The following is a 12,367-nucleotide window of genomic DNA, read 5'->3' as shown; positions in this document are numbered from 1 at the left end:
TTTAAAGAAATTTAGGGCACTATCGTCCTCGATCTTTGCGCGAAGGCCCGCTATGTTCCAAAACAGGAGTGATACCATTCCATGTTTCTGAACGTGCGATGTCTCACTTAGGGGAGCCACCTCTAGGGGAGAGTTATCTGCTGACAGATGCACCTTCTCCCCCGGGGGGCCTATTATAGTCTCTGGAGAGATTTCTAAGTCTAGAGTTTCTCCCAAGGATATCAAATTAGAAACTGCGTGATGGTGAACGTGTGATAACATTTCCTCGTTTCGCTCCTCCATCATTGTGTCTGAACTTTTTTTATCGCTAATTTCTGGGGAGGTGTGTTTTAGTGATAGTCCCTCGCCCCCACCTATATTTGTAACAAGTCAATCCACTTCATCTAGCCCATAGAGCATTGAGTAGTGATTAAAGGTGAGAATGTTAAAACACTGTTGTGCTGGAAAGCTATTATAATTACGCCCCCTGTACGAGGATGGCCAGCTTGGGTAGTTATAAGGGTTTTGAAAGTGGGGTTGATGTCCAACTTCTTTCCACTGAAAGGGATTCCTTCTCACAGGGTTAGCTTTCTGGTAGGATGGTGGGTCTCTTGGGTAAAAATAACTAACGAAATGGGTGGAGATGGAGTCCCCTCCTCTTGCTTCATACCAGTCTCTAATGCATCTGACTGTTCTGTGGTCCTTAAAATTTATTATTACTACGTCCCCTTTCTTGTCCTTTGGACGTGAACCTACCCAATTTCCACGTCTTACGGTAAGAATTTCTCCGTCTACATGGGCGGGGAGTGGTCTATTTTGTTCTAACCAGTGGATTATTTTATTTTTTAGGGCAAAATGGTTTTCCCTAACCCCTTCTGCTAATTCAGGTACTCCTGTCATGATGATAGTAAAAGGGGCGGATTCGGGGGGTAGATCAACTTTCCTAAACGTGTGTCTATGAGCTCGCTTTGGCGGCTGTTCCCTGTTCTCATTCTCTAAGCTATTTTTAATGGGTTTGGTGTTATTGTCAATTGCCCTTTTCTCATCAGCTCTTACGGGCTCTTTTTGTTTCGAGGGGCCTTTTGCTGTTTGAGTTGGTAGTTCTTTATTGGGCAGAGTTTTTATGAGTTTACCCACCACTTTCTTTTTCCCCGTTACTGACCCAGTGTTCGCATTTAAGGTACTAGTAGAGGGTTGTTCTACGGTCAATGTGCAAGCCTCAGCGTGACCTCCAGTACTCGTTGAGACCTGGGTTTTTACTAATTCAGCCAAGACAGCTTTGTTTCCTTCTAGTTGATCGCCTAATTTATCCAGTTTAGCGCTGATCAGTCTCGTCCTCTCATATAGGGGGAGTAGAAGAGACCTAACCATGATCTCTAATTTATATAAAAGGTCACCCTCCAAATTTGGACCATGTGGCTGCGCCTGGGGGTGGCTAACTGGAATTAAGTTACCAATCTCTATTGGCTGCGAGTTTACTTGGATAGCCGGAGTTGGTTTGTTTGGGCGTTTTACCTGGCATATTTTTTGGGAAGAGACCCTTCTTTTCCTTTTCTTCCCTTTTGTACTCGTTTCCCCACTCTGAACTACCATTGGAGGGGAGGCGATGGATACATTTGGGGAACTTGATAAGCCTGTAGTGTCTGTCCCCAACATAGAATTATGAGGGGAAACATTTCCACTAAGGCAAATCAGTTCATCATCCTCCTCTCTTACATCCGACTGCAAGGGGTCCCCTCCTGCTAAGTTTTCCATACCCGAGGATGGTACGTGGGCTATTTGACCTAAGGAGGAACGCTTTCCCGTTAGTAGATCAAGGGATAGGCGCTTCTCAGTATCAGCGATTTCTTCCTCCAAGACAGTAGTAATGCGCTTAAAGAAATGATAAATCGTGCCAGTAAATGTCCCTTTTGAGGTATTTACCGTGATGTTTTTACTCATCCCCGTTGGAGAATCCATAGTTGTTAATTTAGAAAGTCAGTTATGATACGTTGGGACAAATAGTTCACAGCAAGGTAGGCACAATGATGTCTTTAGATAGCAATGAGAAGAAAAGGTACGTTACAGCAGGGGGTTTCAATCTTACCAATAAATGCAAGAATACCGATGTTAAGGAGGTGGCCCGTCCCGTCCTTATTCGTCCTTTGACGGCTGCAGACGGCCACGCCCTTGTCCCGGGCTTCTCCCGGGACGCTCCCGCGCGCTCCCGCGCAGCGGACTGTGAAATTTGTTATATAGGGAGGAGAAAGTCCAGGGGTGTGGCAAGCAGCAGGGAGAGCGTACCAGGTGTGGTAGATGGTATGTGCAGGGACTCCTGGGATATGAAGTCCCTGCTTAACAGCTCGCAGCCCCGCTGCAGGACGAATCCTCGCCCCTCACGCTCCAAGCTCGCACAGGCAATGTCTCTTCCCCTCACTGCGCTGCGGGACCCGCGGAGCGGGTCTGGCAAGCAGTAGTCACAGCCCTAGGGAGACAGCAGCAACAACGATCCTGACGACAGCTCCTCGACCAGGCAGGTACAAGTGGCTTTTTTGAAGTATCCCGCGTTGGTTTCCCCTGACGCTGGTTAAGTCTGCTCAAGTTCGGGGGCGTGGCAAGGAGCAGGGAGAGCGTACCACGTGTGGTAGATGGTATGTGCAGGGACTCCTGGGATATGGAGTCCCTGCTTAACAGTTCGCAGCCCCGCTGCAGGACGAATCCTCGCCCCTCACGCTCCAAGCTCGCACAGGCAATGTCTCTTCCCCTCACTGCGCTGCGGGACCCTGGAGTTAAGTAAAGGAAGCGCTGATCCTGAATATCCTTCCAATCATAGAACTAACTCCCTTCTAACAGCTCCGGGCAACATTTCTGGGAAATATGCAGGTCAACAAATGATGCCCTTTGTAGAAGATAATAGCCTCATCCACGACTCGCAATCCAGCTTCCATCCCGGATATAGTATGTAGTCGGCCCTCATACACATGGCAGACTCTATACGCTGTGAGGGCAATGGAGGTTCCAAGGCAGGGCTGGTGATGTTAGACTTGTTTACAGCATTTGACACCGTCAAACATCACATTCTTCTTTACCGCATTAAGACCATAGGTGTGGGGGGCTCAGTGCAGAACTGGATATCGTCCTAACTAACTGACCGCACACATCATGTCCGGACTGACACATCCATCTCACCAGTCAAATCACTGCAGGGCTCTGGGTCTGCTGATTCACTCTGAGCCCGCTGACTCATAACATGTGCTGAAGCCAGCTAGCTTAATCAATTGCCATGTCTGAAGTCAACCTCATATCATGTGCTGATGATCTTCAGCTTCTAGTCACCTAAAATGCTGTGTGTGTAGCAAAATTTGACCCACTAAAAAATTGAACACAATTTTTGCGGCCTGGATGGACCACCTTTGCTTCAAACTCCATCCAGATATCACCTAGGTCCTGTATGTTTACAAAAAAACATTCTTCACTCTACCAATCTTTGGTGGTTAGAGGAACTGGCCATTGCTCCAACACACAAGGAGTTGGTCAGGAATCTGGGAGTCAGATGGGACAATCGGCTATCTCTTGCCACACAGGTACAAGGGGCGGTTGCTACTCGTTTTGGCAAGATTCAATTCATCTGTAGATTTATTAAGTATCTGCACAATGTAACCCAGGAAACGGTGGTTCACGCACTGATCAACTGCCATTTTGACTTAGCAAATGCCTCATCTGTGGGTCTCACAGTAGGCTTGTTACGTATACTGCAGATGGTCTAAAATGTGGCTGCCCGCATGGTATGTGGATTCTCCGTTTGAAATATATCTCCCCCTTACTACAACTAGCCCATTGGCTGCCCATGGCTACACAAACAGATTCCAATGTGCTGACACTCGCCTACAGTACAGGACTAGGCAGTGGGCCGGTCTACCTTAGGAGGAGGCTCCGTCCCTATTGTCAATCACAACCTCTACGTTCCATAGACAGGCACTTGCTCATTGGTCCTTGGTTAGCAAAACCAAGATCAGGAGGTGAAACCTTTCAGGTAGGAACCACCCAATGTGGGACTAAGCCACCTCTTCTGCTGCATATGAATCTGTCTGAATGTGAGTTTTGCAAAGGCTTTGAAACCTGGCTATATTGCATGCTTGACGACTTGCTACCCTGTATGCTGCCTCCTTTTCGGCGTACTACAGTACCGTGACATCGCGTTGGGTCAGATGTGCGCACAAGAAACGTTCATTCACATATTTGTTGATGGCTTAGCAGAATTGTGGGTGTAGGCTTGGAGACCTGTAGATGACAGTTAGGCTGAGGGTGGTAAGGGTGTTGGTGTGAAACATGTAGTGCAGATGGCTGACAATGCTGAGTGTGTCCTTGGTGTTGTATGTGACTCTGAGGGGGTACTTTAGGCACTATTACAAATCACATGCCTGGATTGTTGGTGTGGTCCCTGCGATTGATTGAGTATCCGTCTGTGATGGCAATGTAGAAGTAGTGTACTGAGGTTGGTAACAACCAGGTTACAGTAATGAAGGCAATGTGTGTGGCTGTTGTGATGATGAGGTAACAGAGTCCACTGGCATGCTGGTGGATGTAGTACGAGGCACATGACCTGCTTGTACGGACATGCACTGTTATGTGGGGCAGATACCTGCAGACCAGCGAGGCACGGACGGGAGCTCCAGCCGTGAGGGCAACGGCAGCGGAGTAAACTCGCCATTCTAACAGCACCGTGAGGGAAGCGGCAGGGGCAGCGGACTCCATCCCCCAGGTGCCCCAGCAAACATCGGCGCACCGGTGACGTAATAGCCTGCGCCCAGAGGCGCTACTTCACAGCGGAGCGCCGAGCGCTCTTGGGGGAAGATACCTGCAGACCAGCGAGGCACGGGCAGGAGCTCCAGCCATGAGGACAACGGCAGCGGAGTAAACTCGCCATTCTAACAGCACCGTGAGGGAAACGGCAGTGGCAGCGGACTCTATCCCCCAGGTGCCCCAGCAAACATCGGCGCACCGGTGACACGATAGCCTGCGCCCGGAGGCGCTACTTCACAGCGGAACGCCTCTCGCCCCGCGAGTCACGCGCGGGAACATCGCCGCAGAAGCCCGGGACAAGGGCGGGACAGTTTGTGGCAGTCCGGGGCAGGACGAGGCTGGGCTGGGCCATCCCCCTTGGCTGTTGTTTCCGACTACCCAGTAAGTTTTAATTCAAAGACTTTTAAATGACTTTTTTATAACGTCGTGTTCATAGGCTTCTGGTGTCCCTGCACAGACTCATAACATTATTCCTTGAAACCAACTATCTATATCCATAGTCCCTGGGAAACTATCGGTAATAAAAATGTCTAAAAATAAATCTACTATGGATAATTATTTAGTAAAAGTGGTACATAAGATTAACAATGACCGGAGAAAGTCGCTGGGATGGGAGAGCCCACCTGACTTACCCTCTTCATCTCCTATAGTCAATGCTGCAGTGGCTGTGGACGGAAATTTTGATCCTGACGTTATACTGACAGAATTACCAGTAACGCCGGCTCTTAACCAGGATTCTCCCGAAGTATCTGACGATATCCCGCCACGGCGTTCTCCAGCCCTGAGAACAATGAGGGCCTGTAGAAAATTACAATTCAAGCGTGGGGGAAACAATAACAAGAGAAGAGCTGATAACACACCAAAGAACACTGTCTGCGACAATGAGACTTTGCCTAAGACCAGTGCTGTCAACTTTAACACTGAGCAATTGGATCTATTAGCTCGCATTATAGAGGGAAAACTTGAAACTATTGTCAAACCATTGGTGGATAAAATAGACCTACTTACAGCCGAAGTGTCTAGACTAGGTAGCCTCTTAGATGCACAAACTGGTAAGATTGATAGCCCTAGGGTTAAAGAGAGGGATGTACCGCTTAATGATACTGTCCCGAAGCCGCTTGCTGGGGGGACCAGCTCTAACAAATTAGCGACACCAGGCCCGCCAGTGGGAAGTCAAACCGCAAAAGTATTAGCGGAACCTGCAAGTATGATTGGAGTATCAGTACCCAAGAAAAGTAGTTTTTTTAATCTTCCACCAGATTGTGCGCCCTATGTAGTTGTCCTTTCTAACATCCCTCCTCTAGACATTAGTCAGGATGAATCCCATCAGGAATCACATGATTCACTTAAAAACAAAACGGTCTCATGGTTACACAGGCACTGTGGGTTCCCAACCAACTACTCCGACCAAATTTTAACAACTAGAAGGGTAAATTGGATTGGCAACTCAAGAAATTCCTGTAGGGGTGAGTGTTTCATTGTTAACTTTAAATACCCTCAGCATGTCGCAACTGTCCTGCTTAGAGCAGCTTCTCTAACCCCGAACGAGAACGATATAGTGGTGCGGCCATTGGGTTATTTTTATAATCATCTTAGTAAGACATCTCCTGTTACTAAACCCCCCCCCCCCCCAACCACTGTCCAGCTTTTGAGGTACCAATACAGAACAGATATGAAGCTTTGAGCTCCCTGGACCAGAATGATTGACATCTAAAGGCTAGTAGTCCTCTGTTGAGCATAACTCTTATCGCCCAGGAAAAATATTTAGGAGGGACTAACTTAGATTTGGAGCTATCCCGGGACATTACCTCGAAAGCGATTATTGAAAATGGGCTAGAGCCTGCACCTGTTATAGGGGAGGGGGTGAATAAGCAGCAATCATTATGTGCTGAGGACCCTAATGCTGGTTTAACTGAGGTTGATCCCTCATGTATATGGTGCTAACTATAATATTGTACAAGATAAATCTAAAAATTGTCTTACAAGGGGCACCTCTATTGTTAGTTGGAACATAGTAGGCTTGGAATCGAAAGAGAATACGTTGGGATGGGAGGACATGATCAGGTCACATGATATTGTATGTCTTCAAGAAACTTGGTGCATTACAAAACCCAGCTTTGATGGATTTGTTTGTTACAGCTTAGATGCCTTAGAGTCCCGGCATGGCAGAGCAGAGGGAGGCCTGCTTTTTCTTTTATCTCTGGATTTATCGCTGATAGTTGTAAAACATGTAACAGTCGGAACTCATACCCAAATCTTATCGTACAGATGAAGGAAGGCCCAGAAGTGCTTTTAATAAACTTCTACAACAATATTTTTAATAATTCACGGCACAAAGTTCTAGAGGAATTGGAAAGTGCCCTCATGAAGCTTGTAGCAGAAGCAAAATGTATTTTGTAATTACATTTGGTTAGGTGATTTTAATTCTCTGATATGTCCATTCAAGGGCATGTGGGGTACAAAATAATAGTGATGAGTACACACCACATTTCCCTCAAAATACCTAGGGGAGGCAATTAATAGTATTATGACAAGCTATGATTTAGATATGGTGCAGCCTGTAAAAGATGCTAATAATCTCATTATCCCTACTTATACAGGGAGGAATACAAATTCCTGCAACGATCATATCATGGTCTCTTCTAGTATTGTACCACACTATTTGACAACGGTAATAGAGGTACCCACTTTAAGTGATCATAACTGTATTGTATCAAGGATTGAAACTTGGAAGTGTAGATTAGAAATCAGCGGGTGTCAAGAACCCTAGTTAATATTGAGCCCCATAGGGAAAATGGAACTAGGCTGAGGTGGAAAGGGGAAAATCAGCAACAGTAATTCCTATAATTATATCTAAATCTTTAGTAGATATCAATGCCATTTTGACATCAGGAATTGTGTCTGTCTCTACTGTGAATAATTTTGTTAATATCAACAGAACTATTGATACCATATTTACAGGAAACAGGCCAGGCAGGACTACCCATGGCAAGGGTTGGTTTGACCATGTTTGTACAACCCTTCTTTCCCGAATTGAAACATGCTTTAGCCCTTAGACCTAGGGATAAGAATCAAGTTATACCCCTGAGACATGATTATAAAATGGCACTTTCAAAAAGGAAGAGGGAATTGCAGCAAGAAGCGTGGGATAGCCTAACACGGGCGGCTGAAACATCCGATAGCTTTGGTCTACAGTTAACTCCACCTTTCTTAAAGACAATAAAATTCCGCAACTTTCATCTAATGTCAGTAGCGATGCCTGGGTTTCCCATTGCTCAGCCATATTCCAAGCTAATGGACCAAATAATGTAGAGGAGAGGAACTGGCCTGTAGCCCCACTAAATATCACCTTAGAAGAGGTTGAGTGTAGTATAAAAGCCAGTAAGGGGGGAAAGGCACAGGGGCCTGACGGAGTCCCCATTTATGTCTTTAAGGCCCTTCCACTGCTGTGGGGCCCTATACTTACCCTAGTCCTCAATGTAGCAGTAACAGTCGTGATCCCACCTACTTGGGGAGACTCGATTATTGTCCCAATTTATAAAAAGGGAGACAAGACAGCAGCATGTAATTATCATCGAATTAGCTTGCTCGACTCATCAGTGAAAATCATGAGTCGAGTGCTGCTGTCTAGACTGGAAGACTGGGCCGATGAGAAGGGGATCTTTGTGAACTCCCAATATGGCTTTAGAAAGGGTCGTGGGACACTAGATCAATGCCTGAATTTAGATCTATTAATTGGCAAGTATATCAAGGCTAAGCCTGGTAATTTATATCTCTGCTTTGCCGACTTAAGCAGTGCATTTGATCAGGTCGACCACTCCCTTCTATGGCCAGTTTTGTTAGAGCTTGGAGCACCAGAGGAAATTATCTTCTTCTTAGCCAGATTATATGATAAGATGCAGACCTGTGTGCGCTGTGGGACAAGCGGGGAGTGCACCCCAAATTTTAACGTAAAGCGCGGAATAAGACAGGGCAGTGTGCTCGCCCCGTTGTTGTTTTCTCTATTTATTAACGGCGTAGACTCCGCTTTGAAGACAGTTAAGGCCGATGCTCCCCAGGTTGATGGATCCAGTGTGCCAGTTCTGCTTTATGCAGATGACGCTGTGCTCCTCTCATGGACACCCATAGGTTTACAGCGCTTGATGGATCGGTTTTCTGATTTTATTGGGGAGAGGAAGCTGCTGATCAATAAGAGTAAAACCCATATTATGATTTGTGGGGCTAGAACTAATAAAAATCACGCCTTTTTTATAGAAGGGGTGAAAGTCCAGCAGGCGGAAAAATTCTGTTATTTGGGTGTTGTTTTTTCACATGATGGTAGTTAGTCCCAGGACTTAGTAAGTGTTAGGTCTAAGATGGTAAAAACCGCCTATGGCATATTTAAATTCGCCTCTAAGATCGGTGATAGGCGCATCAGGGATATGAGGCAGATCTATAAGGCAAGGAGTGTCTCTATTGCATTATATGGGGCAGGACTGTGGGGCTACACCAATGTAGGTTCTCTGCAAAGGGAAGAAAATATCTTCCTTAAAAAACTTCTTTGTTTACCTACCTCAGCCCCAACCGACTTGATCCACAGGGAAGTTGGGGTTGCTTATTTGGGTGATCTCATTTCATTAAGGCCCCTGATGCTTTGGCGAGCTATATGGTGTAAGGAAGAGACAGTTTTTAATCAACTTGCCATTAAGGACTGCCTAGACTTAGATAATTGGACCAATATACCTTGGCTTAAGTGTGTCGTAGACAGTTTTCAGATTATCTATGGGCTCAACATATTGACAGATCCATGTCCTGCTGGAAATATCCCTAAACAGGATATGAAAAATATTTTTATGTTGTATAGAGCTCAAAAACGCCTAGTAGCTAATGGTTGCCTTACTACAGTTCATCCTTATAATAAATACATTGAAAGTGAAGGCTTCCAACTGTACTTGAGCCTGGTAACTAGACCAGCCCATAGATTTGTCTTAACGAGACTTAGATTTGGAACGGCCCATGTCCTGGTGGCCTTCCCCCACCCAAAGAAGCATCCTTTTGGCCCTTGCCCATGTGATGGGCACTCAAAACAAAGCACCCTGCACTTTATGCTAATGTGCACGCTATTTTTGGATCTCAGGGTTGTTTACTTAAAACCTTTGTTTGTAAAGTATGGTATTTTTAATGTGGAAGACGCAATGAAGTTGATTTAGAATATGAACTCTGTGGACAAATGTTTTCATACTGCTACTTTTATATGTAAATCTATTCAGTCTAGGAAAAGTATGATATTTTAAACATTCATCTTTTTAACCTGTATCTGTTATATTGTAATACATTTTGCCTGTGTGCTTTTATGGTCATTGTTTTTAATGTACCGAATAAAGCTTCATGAAATGAAAAATGTGTGGCAGCGCGGTGTTGGCAGTATGAGTTCCACACACAGCCTGACAAGCTATCATGGGTGCGCTTAGGGGTTGCCTGATAGTAGGTGGATGAATGTCTGATGTGCACTGTTTGGAGGGTGGCTGGAGCATGAGTCTGTCATGTTACCTGGGTCATGGAAGGACCAGAGTGTCTTGCACTGTGCAGGTTGCAGGCGCTGACGGTCCTGCCTTTGGCACAGAGATGGTGCAACACTGGCACTGACCAGCTGCTGCCTGCCTCAAGAATGGAGGGAGGAGCATCTTTGAGACGTGGGTTTTGCAAAATCATGGCACTCGGTGGTGTGGTGTCGCTGGGGAGGCAGCAGAAGGAAAGTGTGAACACATGACCCCAGAAGAGGTGAGACACCATGCAACAGTAACATACAAAGACAAGGAGTATTGAAAGGCACCATGTTACATGTGTATAGAAAGGAAGGAGTGTCTGGTCATTCATGGGTCACTGAAAGAAAATGGATGAACAATCACCAGTTATGACGGGCACAACATGAGGCACCAAAAGGCCAAACGGGGCACAGGACACACAGTGTGAGCAGGTGTTGCCTGACCGTTGTGGGTAGCAAGGTTAAACAATATATACATAACCATGTACAGTGTGGATGTTTAGCCATTATGAACTGCATGCATGTTGCCACAGTACACACTCACACATGCACAATCATTGGACATGATGCCATCGATGACGCATGCAGACTATCAACAGATCCACGGTGACAAATCACAAAATACCTCAGGACCTATACTGTAACAGTTACACCTGTAAAGGAAAACAACCGACACTGTATCCTAGTTGGCATCACAGAAATGAAAATGATACTAGATATGTGTATTGAACACGGTCACATGAAAGGTAGCAGAGCTTGTCATCTACATGAAGGGCCCAAAACGCTCTCCTGGCTGCTTCAATGCAATCAGATCCATGCGGTCATCAAGTGAGTCACAGTGTATGAATTTTGGGCCAATATACAGATTAACAAATGTGTGTAAGTGATACTTACACGAAGCCAGCAATCCGTAGTTAGCACTGGGAATCACTGGGGGTCAAGAATGGAAACTACACATCACCCACAATAGCCGTATGAGGCTCATACAACGAGGGAGGGAATTATGTAAACACAAGGAAGCCAAGCACAAACCAGTCATTGGCTCTTCCAACTGGGCTTCACAATGCCTAACATGACAAGCAGGTGTGAAAAAACTCAACAGTAATGAGCAACAAAGCCACCAAACTACCCCTACCATGACCATGATATGCAGCACGTCACAAGAGAATCCTGGAATTAATGTCACCCGACTGGTGCCACAGGAGCGTTCAATTTTGCAACAGCACAATGCTGTGATGTCATCTGCGCAACATTCCTGCCATCATGGGAATAGAAAGTTAACATCAACTTACAGAGAAGGCTTGCAAAGCAGTGTTCTCCACCGGCACAGAGGTAGCGACGTGACAGTGACATTACATACTGCCACAAGGGGCAATGCATCCATACGAACTGACTCACAGGACAGTTGACAGAACATGTGGGACATACACTGGACCACAACTTCACAACATGGTTGTTTCGAAATCTAACTGTACTGCCACCCAAGATTAAGGAGATGACCAAACACATCCTGCTGCACACAGTGAGTCTGCAATTCACCACAGAGCCTGTGGCTGTGATGTCACAAACAATGTCAACCGGTGGTATACGCAATGTGTCAGGGTCAAGCTTTACACACATTGATGCATTCACCATAGTCAAAACTCCACAACAGATGACTGTCAAGAAGGGTGACTGTCCTGTCATGGGAGTGGTGCAACATGACATTTTATCCATGGTGATGAGACATGTATGGATGGTTCTACAACATGCACAGCAACAGTTACCACACATTCCCAAACCATGACAACCCCAAACAGCCTGTTTGGATATCTTACCTGAACTCAAAATGACACATGTCGGTGCATGGAACGCTGATTCAGGCCACGTTGCACTCATCATGAGAAATAGCAGGAGGACTAAGGTGGACACGAACGGGCACAGCATCCTAGGAATGAGAGGCACACAAGGGGTCACCTTCAATATTCTTTCCTGAAAACATTGTCTTTTTTTTTTTTTTTTTTTTTTTTTATTCCTCATTTGTGTGCATAGCTCCAATCTATCAAAACCGAGAATAATAAAATGAGACCACCACAAAGCAAA

Source organism: Lissotriton vulgaris, chromosome 4_1, assembly GCF_964263255.1.
Source record: "Lissotriton vulgaris chromosome 4_1, aLisVul1.2, whole genome shotgun sequence".
Taxonomy (NCBI): Eukaryota; Metazoa; Chordata; class Amphibia; order Caudata; family Salamandridae; genus Lissotriton; species Lissotriton vulgaris.
The sequence above is the reverse complement of the archived record's forward strand: the minus strand, read 5'-3'. Positions refer to the sequence as shown.